The sequence below is a fragment of the Sceloporus undulatus genome, chromosome 3 (genome assembly GCF_019175285.1).
Source record: "Sceloporus undulatus isolate JIND9_A2432 ecotype Alabama chromosome 3, SceUnd_v1.1, whole genome shotgun sequence".
NCBI lineage: Eukaryota > Metazoa > Chordata > Lepidosauria > Squamata > Phrynosomatidae > Sceloporus > Sceloporus undulatus.
In genome coordinates, this window is record NC_056524.1 from 151,937,845 (window position 1) to 151,949,411 (window position 11,567).

General features: G+C 39.6%; 1 protein-coding gene across 1 annotated transcript in view; it reads left to right on the plus strand.

Annotated features, from left to right (window-relative positions):
* The window catches only part of LRMDA (leucine rich melanocyte differentiation associated), a 939,296-nt gene that overhangs the window by 748,293 nt on the left and 179,436 nt on the right, over positions 1 to 11,567 (plus strand). The window lies entirely within an intron of this gene.

The window sequence follows — 11,567 nt, forward strand, 5'->3', positions numbered from 1 at the left end:
TTATATTTCCAGCCTCTCCCTACGGATTGTAAACTTGGCATTAACCATTAATTTTCTGGAGTTTCTGTAGATTAATATTGTACTGTTAGTATGTCAGAAGAGAGAAAAATAATTCAATTTTAAAAAAACCAAACCTCTCGAGTAACATGAGGGCTAGATCTTGGTCATACAAGCTAAACAGACTTTAAACAAGACTTCTGTTGTAGTCAAGATACACTTATTTCATTTTTATGTTAACGTGCTACCTTTACATAATGAAATGTGGATAATGAGAAACTATGGGTTGAAATAGACAGGCCAAAATAAAGCTGCTTCAGGTCACTTTGGAGATAAGCTGTTTAAATGACACATGCATCTTAAGAGTCCAGAAGCTGCGCCAAAGCTGTGCTCCAGTCTTTAGGCCTCTTAGGACATATGCATCATTTAAACCATATACCTAGGTATGAAATGACTAACAGGATTGAAGTTGAAGGCTTTCATGGCCGGCATCCATGGTTTCTTCTGGGTTTTTCAGGCTATGCGGCCATGTTCAGAAGGGCTGCCAGGCCCAGAAAAACCCAGAGAAGTGAAGACGAGCAGCCACCTAAAGGGAAGGTATTTTTACCATACATTAAAGGAGTCACAGACAGAATAGGCAAAGTGGTGAGGAAGCATAGCCTGCAAATGGTTTCCAAACCGACGAAGAAAATCCAGCAAATGCTTCGCTCAGCCAAGGACCAGAGAGATCCTCTCACAGCTGCAGGAGTTTATCACATACCATGCAGCTGCGGACAAGTCTACATAGGAACCACCAAACGCAGTGTGCAAACAAGAATCAAGGAACACGAGAGACACTGCAGACTGGGCCAGCCAGAAAAATCAGCAGTAGCAGAACATGCCACAAACCATCCTGGGCATAAAATACTGTTTGAAAACACTGAAATCCTGGACCATGCCAACAACTACCATATCAGGATGCACAGGGAAGCCATTGAAATCCACAAATATCTGGATATTTTCAACAGGAAAGAGGAAACCCTTAAAGTAAACAAAATTTGGCTACCAGTCCTGAGGAATAGCAAAATAAGGACTCAGCAAATGCAAATGGGAAACCATTCAGAGTCATGGGCTTTCCCAACAGATAATGATCACCAATTAGCAGACATTAATCCTCTTTTGCATTAGCCTCCCAGCCTGAGGCCTGCCGTCAGCACAGAACAATACACATGCAAATCACTCCTGCATTCCCAGGCTCACACAGTATATATACACCCAACTTTTTCCAGGCAAAGCATTCTGTGAAGATGCCAGCCACAGATGTTTGTGAAATGTCAGGAAGAAAATTTTCTAGAATGTGGCCGTATAGCCCAAAAAACCCACAGGAAACCACTAACAGGAGTGTTTGTTTTGAATCTCCCACAGCCCTGTTATTGGTTTAATATTGCCGAAGCCTGTATGTACACTGCAGAATTAATGCAGTTTGAGACCACTTTAACTGTCATGGCTCAATATTATAGAATTCTAGGATTTGTAGTTTTGTGAGATATCTACCCTTCTCTTTCAGAGAGCTCTGGTGCCACAACAAACTACAAATTCCAGGATTCCATAGGTTGGAGCCATGGCAGTGAGAGTGGTGTCATACTGCATTAATTCTGCAGTGTGGCAGCAGCCTAAATTGCTCTTCTAAAAGTCTGAAGGGAGCCAGGTTTGTGGGCCAACCTAGTATGGATGCTACAACTGAGAATTCTCTCCAATTCCTGTGTGTCAGTATTTTAATATGGAGTAAGGCTTTGGTTACTTACATCCTAGAGATAAACTGCAGTGTGTCAACCCTGTGAATACACTCCACTCACAGAAGGACCCTACTGAGGAAGCTAATATTATGAATAAGGACTGTCTAAAGAGAGATAGGAAAAAGCAGCTACGATTTGAATGAAAGTATAGTCCACAGTACAGAAACTCCATTTCCTTGGAAAGTGAATCCAACAGAAAAGGAGTGAGGTCACCTATCCTTTAATGCAAATGAGAGTGATCCAAAACAAGACGTACTCTGCAGTCCTTTCCATCTCTCTTAGCTAGCATTGTGCCAAGAAAAGGAAGGAATTCTGATTTTTAAGTAATTCATTAACAGAAAATTTTGCAAATCGTGAAATTGAGAAATCAGACCCCATGAACAATTTGGTGTTATTCCTGAGAAGCTGATATGACAGAAGGTACATAAAACAGCTCTGATACATCTCTGTACACAAGATACACAGGTGATGGAGATAGCAGTTTCTCTACATGCAGCATTGTGCAAATCCTTTTAACTTTGGGCCATGGGCAGAAATGAGAAAGAAGGACAAGAGTTATTTTTTTTTCATTTCAAAATAAATAGTGCTGTGTACAGGATGGTCTAAAATCGCAACAAATACTGGATCTTTCCTACACCCAAAATGGATCTCAACTGCTAAGTAACTCCAGAAAGAGGTGAAACATTATAGGAAACAGTCAAAGAAATCAAAATAAGTGTATATCATGTTACATAAGGGGTGCCTTTGATGAACATTTTGCTCGTTTTAAGTACTAAAACAGTTGTCAGGGGTATGTGTGTAATTAAAGGTGGGGCTGAAATGAAGTTAATTATTTGGCTTTTTGAATGTGCAATAAGTTACAGTAAAACAAATCAGTCTCAAGACCCTTAGACATTGCCTTCTGATCATACAAAGGCTTGTGGTCTTCAATCAAGGAGTGGAAATTCATTTGGGCCTCTAAATCCAAACTTGTTAAAGGTGTCTAGCAGTGTGAGTGGGGAGAAGACAGAAATCTTGATAGTTGCAACTTAAATTTGATCCCCCCCCCCCCCCCCGCCTGTCTTTTGTTTTGAAAGGATTTCTGTTACTCGTCACCTCCTTTATCATACAAGAAAGTGGGGTCATTGAATAAACTGAAAAGGAGTAAGAGGAAATGGGTGGGAGCTTTAAATTAATCTTCTGAGAGGGGAAACATGTTTGATCAGTGGGTAGAAGAGGATGAAAACCTCTGATGTTGACAGCAGACAACTTTCTGACTAGCCTGTGATTGACATCTTTGAAGCTTCAGTGGGGAACTGAGGTCTAGCTAGGCTAAGGCATCCTCTGACTGTGGGTGGCAGTGTTAATAGTGTGGCGACTGCAAAGATTAATTGTGGATGAGAAGCAGGGTTATGAGGAGGGCTTTGTGGGTCTAAAAGGAACAGTGGTAATAAGGCCTTCGATCTGTCAGTCTAAAAGGAAATTAGTCAAGGCAGACTGAATCATGCTTTTTAAAATTATTATTGTAGCAGGGAAGGAGGGAGGGAGGAGCCTGGGTAAAAGAGATTTCAGAATGGAGGCATTTAGGATATTCAGTTAAATCCTGGAAGAGGATATTGAAGCAAGTCAAAGGAAGAGCCAGAATGGATAGCTTTTCCAAAATATGCCCTTTTCCATTATTAGTTTTAGAGCATTCTCAATACAGTCCTTTTTACAGTACTGTCAGAGTTCAATATGTTTGTGGCTAGCCAGTGACCAGTTGGCTTTCGCAGTGGTTTTCCTTGCTGCACAGAAAGTAAAATTCACGATTCATTTTGAAATGAGCTTGACAATAAATTGTTTGTTCATAGCCAGCACATAAGTTTGTGGTGAAATATATTTAACCGTCTCTAATATACAACTCACCCCTTCCTCTTTCTGACACACACTCAAAATCAAGCTGCATTTGCAAAACGTTTACTTAAGCAGTATCTGCAGTGAACTGATCTTTTGTATATTTTACTTCCTACTCCTTTTGGTTAAAAAAAAGTAAGGGAGTTTTGTCGATAAATTCTCTGTTACCATTAAAGAGGCTATTCATCATGCTTGCTAATGTTATTAATCAAGATAACCACAGTACCCTTAAAATGAGATCATTTTGATAAATCATGTATGACATGAAAAGACTTTATTCCTTTTAAGTGCAATTTAGACTGTAATTTCCCCCCCTCATTTATGATTCATGGGAGAAGCTTGGATAAAATTCCCTTGCACATTTACACCTTATCTCCAGTCATAATTCAAGACTACTTTTAGGTGGAATTTCAAGGTCTGATTCACCAAAGCAGATTGCTGGCTCATAATTTTTTGGCATTCAGGAGTCCCCCAAAATAATGTCCATACATTAGCTGCTTATTGATTTCAGTCAATTAAGCTTAAAGGAATAAGAACTCTTTCTGCCTTGATTAACATTTTTGATTCAGCTATACCAAAATCTCAATCTCATTTCCCCCCTGTAAGATAGAGGGGGGGAAAGTGGGGGATAATAGTAAACTTGAACCACTTGATATTCTTTTTCATATGAATTTAAGGAAGAACTTTCTGTGTCATCTTATTTTGGAACAGTGCTGCAGAGCTCAGAGAAATTACATGGATTATGGCAGAAAACACTTTAGCAAGCAATAAATGACTTCTTCCATGTTCATGGACTGGGTGAAGAACCTTAATGTTCACAAATGGTAAATGTCCAGACTTACAAGCTAATTTTTATTGAAGTTATTATTGTCAGTGTATTGTATTATATTATACTTTCCCTCCCTGCTCCTTTTGCAGTCAGGTTTGGGCCACATTAGCCAGCCTCAGAACAGCTTCCAGCCAATCTGGGGGTGTTCGTCATCTGCACACCATGCACCTGGATCAACCCCAAGGTGGTGCATTTTGCCCATCTGTTTTGGGCCAAAGCTAAGCTGGAGACATGGGTAGTGTGCCTAAATCTGGACAAAGAAGGTGAGTTCACCAGCTTGTGGTTTCTGAGCTCATTAGCTAAAGAAATCAGATCCCAACGTATGGTAAAAAGGTATGTGTGCAGCCACCCCTTTTATCTCCAAGTTTGGGGCAAGGCAGCCTCACTGGCAGCCATGAGGCCCCAATCCAGAGTTTTTCTGGACCACAGAGAAGTGACAAAATGCTGCTTCTCCATGGCGCGGAAAAGGGGTGTCATTGGGGCTTCATGCCCCTGGACACCCCAGGAGCCAGTCATGGGAGAAAGGGGCCACGAGGCCCCTTTCTCCCTGGCATTGTTCCTGCAGACATTTGGTTGTTGCGGGAATGAGGTGGCTCCCAAAAGGAGCCCTGCCCAGGCTGCCATAAGCGGCCTGGGGCAGCGTGGAGAAGTTATGTATGCACCACGCCATTTGGACATGGCGCATGCATGACATAATCATGGAGGCCCCCATGTAGATGGGAGGCCACCATGATAATGCTGCCACCACCTACCAGCATTGCGAGGCGTGCGGATGCTCTGCCCCGGGCAACCCTAGTATGTGGACAGGCCAGCACAAAGCACCGGTCTGGATTGGGCCAAAGGCACAAAGATAGTCTGTTGGTTTTTCTGCTACCACCAAGCAGTCCTGAGATTATGTTGTCTACCATGTTTAATTGTGTAGAGAAAGTTTAGAGGCTTTAATGTGTACAATCCAGATTGAGCTGTCCATTCCATCAAGCTGTATCAGACTTCAGTATCTCAGACATAGGAGATTATTGCATGGAGAAAAAGACCCGAAATAGATTCAGGATTGCAAACTCAAAAGCAGTCATTATCATGCGTAAAACTGCTGCCACTGCCCTCGGAGAGCTACAACTTGGGCCATGCTCAGGCGGCTGCTTTGCAAAAATGGGAGCTTTCTGTTTTGTAAAGCATCCAGCTTAGCATGGCTAGGACCCAGGTTGTTGTCATCCAGCAGTAGTGGCGGCAATTTTATGCGTGATAATACCTGCTTTTGAGTTTGCAGTCCCAAATCTATTTCTGACCTTTTTCTCCATACATGAATTAACAAAGTAAAAAATCATGGTCAAAAATAGTCTGTACACTGGATTGAACATGTTTCCTCCTAGTGTATGCACACACTCTCACACACATACACCATCTTAAACTTTCCTTCTTTGTGAAAAAATCCAGTAGCAATTTAATTTGAAAGTAGCATCCCATATAAAAATATGTTCACAATATCTCCACCATGCTTGTTGTAAAATGTAAAGTTCATACTGCTGATTACAAGTAAGACAATGGTGCTATTCATTAAGCCAAAGAATTTCTGAAATGTTGAAATGTTATTTTCTTTAAATCCTGAAATAAATTACCTAGAAATGTTTAGTTTACACTGGCATTTAGGTTTTACAAGAGCACACACCAAAAAGTAATGCTATTTCATTTGGAACAGAGATCATTTAAGACTTGGTATATTTTATATTATTATTCTTAAACAACTTTGGTTGAGAAAGGATTGACTAAGAGGAACCACAGGCTTCTTTCTACTTCCATCAGAGGATGAAGCATTTGAAGGAACACAGTTGGCCTCCAAGCATAACAGGCCTACTTTGTGTTATTTTTAACCACTGGTCCCTACAAATGGGGATGGATATGGCAGTTATGTAAGACATATCCTGCCTTTACATGGAATTTGCATTTAGCAGTAAGTTTTGCTTCTATGCATAGAGTTCAGAAAATAAAACATACAAATAATATGCATTCTATTAAGCCTTGAATTTCATCAAATATTAGCATGCTTGTGAGAAAAGGCAGTTGAATAACAGTAGAAGCCATTTTCTTGTGGGATATGGAAGAAAGATCTCAGCTTAGTTATTGGGATGTTGTTTTGTTCTGTATCTGCAAATAAATGTTAGCCATTTGTATAGACATATGGGAGAGGGATATTAATAATAAAATTCTTCCCATCAATATGTGATCCTCCTTATTGACCTCAAACATGTAGGGAATATTTTATTACAGTGCCTACTTTATTTGAGAGCACTTCAGGCAACCTGTCCTTCTACGTTTATTCTTTTGGAACACAGGTAGCTGACAGAAACCTGTCTATCTGAGCAGCTTTATAAAATTCAACATTCATATGTATATAAAGAGAACCAAGAGAGGGAAACCAGCAAATATACCATTTATTTATCCTTCTTTTTCTGCGTCAGTGATGGTTGTGTCTGTACACATAAACTGTCAACTAATGAAATAGGCTCAAGTCCTAATAGTAATAAATGTTATGATTCTATTTAAATAGAAATTAGTCTTTAAGGATCAATCAGAGTTGATCTCAGGTTACAAAAAGAAAGGTGGTGGTGGGGAACTGGGGTGTCCTCGCCATGTATGTCAGTGTTACTTTAAATATTGTTGAGATTAGCTTAGTAAGAGGCTGGGCAAACTTTAGGAACATTTGCACTTGCATATACAGTGGACCCTTGTTATACGCTGTGGTTTGATTCCAAGATCCCCCGTGGATAACAAAATCCGTGGATGCTCAAGTCCCATGAAATATAATGATATAGCAAAATAGTGTCCCTTACCAAAAAAAAAACAAAGAAAAACAATTGATAATATAAAAATTTTATATTTTTTTTTTTAACATTTTCAAACCATGGATGTTTGAATCCATGTATAAAAAAATCAGTGTATAAGAAGAGCCAACTACTGGTAATAACTGAAGAGAACTCTGGGTTTGGGTAAATTAAGAGGTTTAATTAGAAAAATGCAGAATGCAGTCACACACACACAATAGCTGCTCACACAGACATAGCATTCAGGGCTGGTCAAAATGGAAATATGGAAGCTGGATAGTGGAGCTTGAAGGGTTTAAAGGGGCTGATATTTACCTGTCCAGACCATGGAAAGTGGGAATGGCTCAGACTGACATCTGAGGAAAACACAGAAAATGCACAAAGCACAGCTTGGGACCACCGTATGGATACTGTGTGCCCAGAGGCTGGATGCCAGCTATGTGCAAAAAGGCTAGGATTTCAGGACGAATGTTTGTACCTGAAAACTAACTTCATGGGATGTGCTATCTTGTAAGGTAACAAAGGCTGGATGATATGTCTTAGGAATCAACAATGGGATTCTAGACTGGATGATGGCTTTACTTTAGGGGGACATAGGTGTAATTAGTACACTCATTTACCTTCAATTGTATTATTACCCGGATTGTTCACATGTCCCGGGTCTTACTCCTTTCCTCCTGGGAACCTGACTGATAATGTTTTAGTGATAACAATACATAATGCTCCTTTATAGCTTAATTGCTAATGATTTGCCAGGAGAAACCACTGAGACTAATCTTTCCTCTGTTTGTTGTCTGTTTAAGAATAATACTGTTTCCCTTTGTTTTCATAACAGTTTATTATAACAATTTCTGCAAGTGTTGGCAGATTGCAACATTAAGGTCAGTGTAGGGTACATCTTGAATATACATACAGCTGATAAAGTGAGATGTAAGGGTTTTTTTTCCTCCACCCAAAATGAAATGCTTGTCTGGTGCCTTGATCAAATGCCTGTAAAGCCACTTTTTGGAACATGTTGCTGTTTTATGTGGGGTCACCAGGTCATATCATTAAACTAGTAAAGTTTGGACCACTTGTAAGATAATGCCATGCAGCTGGTATTTCTTCCTAATTAAAATGGCTCTGTATGACTAATTTATGCTACAAGTTTACCAACACAGGATCCCCCTCCCCCAAAGTATACTGATCCATTGCAATGTTTTAGAATGAAAAAGAAACTTCTAGGGCTGTTAGTAAGCAAAGTCAAAAGAGTGGGCTGGACAGTGAAGGCATGCCACCTGTTGGATCCTTTGAAACATAACAGTCACTAGTTATAAATCACGCTGGAGTTCTGACCTTCCTCTCACTTGAAACCTAGTTTGTAGTAGCTTGGCAGAAGACAAGATCGATGTACCTTCCTTAAGAAGCAGAAGTCCATCTTCCTTCTTCATGCAAGCTGATAAATAAAATTGTCAGCCGTATAATATTTATATCATAACCCTCCAACAGGTTATCTATGTTAGCCTTTTGCAGCAAAAGCAGTCAAGAGTCTTGTTGCATCTTAAAGACTAACAAATTTATTGTGTGATGTGCTTTTGTGGTTTAAAGCCCCTTTTGTCAGACACAAGAAGGGTGATCCTCAGCTGGCAGATGTATACCAACAATAAAGTATGGTCAGAAGGCCATTGAATGCAATGAGCAACACATGCGCTGTCACATTTTATGCAGACCCAAATATATGAATTATAAGAACGGTGTGATCCTTTACCAGTCACAGGCCTGTTTTTTCATGGGCACTGCCTATAATTGCCAGGTAAAATAAGGGCTTCTGTCCCTTCAAGGGCTGTGCAGAAGAGAGAATGTCAGCAGCTGTAGCTTGTCACAAAAGAAATACCTGTTGTAAAGCCTAGTAAGGCCCAGTAGCAAGATCAGCAGTCCAAGGGAAATTGACAGTAATGTACTGCATCACAAATAGATCAGGCAAAAAGAATTCAAATTGAATTGGATGAAATAAGGACTCAGGGATCAGAGTAAAACAAACCAATACAAAACCAACAAGAGCCCCACAAAAGAATAAGGTAAGTCAAATGAGGAAAATCCAAAGGCAACATCAAAGGCAAAAGTTCAGCATCTAACCAGTCACTCAGTAGCAAAGGGATAGGGAGGTTACAAGAGGCAAAGTCATACTAGGGCTGTACATTTTTGTTGGTGTATATTTTTAATGATTTTTTTGCTCATTTTTGGACTTTTACGAAAAACAAAGAAATTGCACAAAAACACAGGCGGGTGCATAAAATACAGCATTTTATACACTGTTTTTACATTACATTGTACACTGTATTTTGTACAATTTCAAAGGTCCCAAAATGTGAAAAATCTCACAGTTGATCCATTTCCTCAGTGCAACGTCTCAGTATGTGGAGACAACAATTCAGGATGAGAAAAGCTGTATTTTTCACATTCTTAAATCAAATACAGTCCAAGGCCCGAAACACCTCAGATAATAATGCTATAATTTCTACTTCTTCACTGACCCTTCAGTCATAAAAAGGGTCACAGGATATGAGGAATCAAATATATAGGCCTGTTACAGACTGCCAAAATAAAGCTGCTTGGGGTCTCTTTGGAGGTATGCTGTTAAATAATGCATGGATCCTAAGAGTCCGGAGGTCGCACCAAAGCCACACTCCATTCCTAAGCACTGGAGGGCAGCTTTGGTGCAGCTTCCGGATTCTTAGGATGCATGCATCATTTAAACAGCATACCTCCAAAGAGACCCGAAGCAGCTTTATTTTGGCAGTCTGTAACAGGCCATAGTCATTTCCTAGAGATTAAAGAAGGAACAGTTAGCAGGCAAAGGGTGGAATGTGGCTGGAGCTGTTTCTAGGCCAGCGGACTGTGAATCAAAGAAAGGAAATGGATACAGGTACAAAAGAAGTAGGAACCCAGGTCAATGGATCTTGAACCTAAGAAAATGGGTGCAACGGCCAACTAAAATCCAGTGAACCAGTGATATTTACCCCATTGTCCAGAGGCAGAGGGGGGAAACCCTTGGCAGAAAATAGTGACCAGCAGCAGTAGCACCTGCTGCCATTTCACTTGGGCTCCATCACATGTAGATTTACTCTTTGCCACAGATAATTTGTGAGGGGCTTTTCCAGACCCGGTGCTTGCTGTGTTACTCTAAATGGTATGATGTGCCCAAGTTTATGAACCCATCAGTTCGGTCCCTAATTCCCTCTCCTCCCGAAAGCATGATGATGTTCCTCAAGACCAACATACAAATACCCTTGCACAGAGTCAGGTAGCTCTGGCACCACTGGGAAATAGAGAGGAGATAGGTGCCCAAGCCTTAAAGACACCTGATATAGGAACATCAACTGTTCTCCTTCTTCTGCATTATTTTGCCTGAGATTTATCTCTATGCCAGAATGACTTAAACAATCATAGCAACTCCTTTAGATTTCCTCCAGTGATTGAAACCTGGCAAACATAGTATTGGAACTGGGAACCCCATATTAACCCCTCTGAGCATTATAAAAGACAATATAGTAAAAGTATAATAAATTCTGTTTTACCAATGATAATAACAGCAACACTATTTTGAATGCTCAGTGCCATGAAAATGCATTATTATTATTATTATTATTATTATTATTATTATTATTATTATTAAGCTTTATTTATATAGCACTGTAAATTTACAGAGCACTGTACATACAATTAAATAAAATAGATAAAATAAACCTGCCTATGGCATACATTCTACAAAAATATTTAAACATAATACATATTGGTACATAATAACAATCAATAAAATAAGGCAGACAACAAATTAGATACATGCAGTGTGTAGATATATACACTTTTAGTCCCATAATTTTGCAGGTGAGAAACTGCAGGTTAGTGACTTGTTCTAAGCTATCTTGTGTGCTTATAGGAGAAGGCAGCTATGAACCAAAGACTTTCATAGTTTACGTACATTAATCTTCATGGCTAGTACATTGTTTTAGTGGGTCAAATTTTACTTACTATTATAAATAAGATGTGTATTACTATTGCATTGGGTCCAGATGTCTTCATATTTAGAACATACCTGTCAACATCAGTGTCTTCAAGCTATTCATAACCAATTTCTCCCAGTGGTTTCAGCAGGTATGCTCTAAGTATGCCTGGATCTAACCTATGGTATGTGAATGTTCAGCCCTGATTATTTTATCCCAAAGAGATAAAGGCTAGATTCTCTCTGTTTTTCATTAATAATAGAAAAACTACATGCTGCTAAAACCAGTCAGA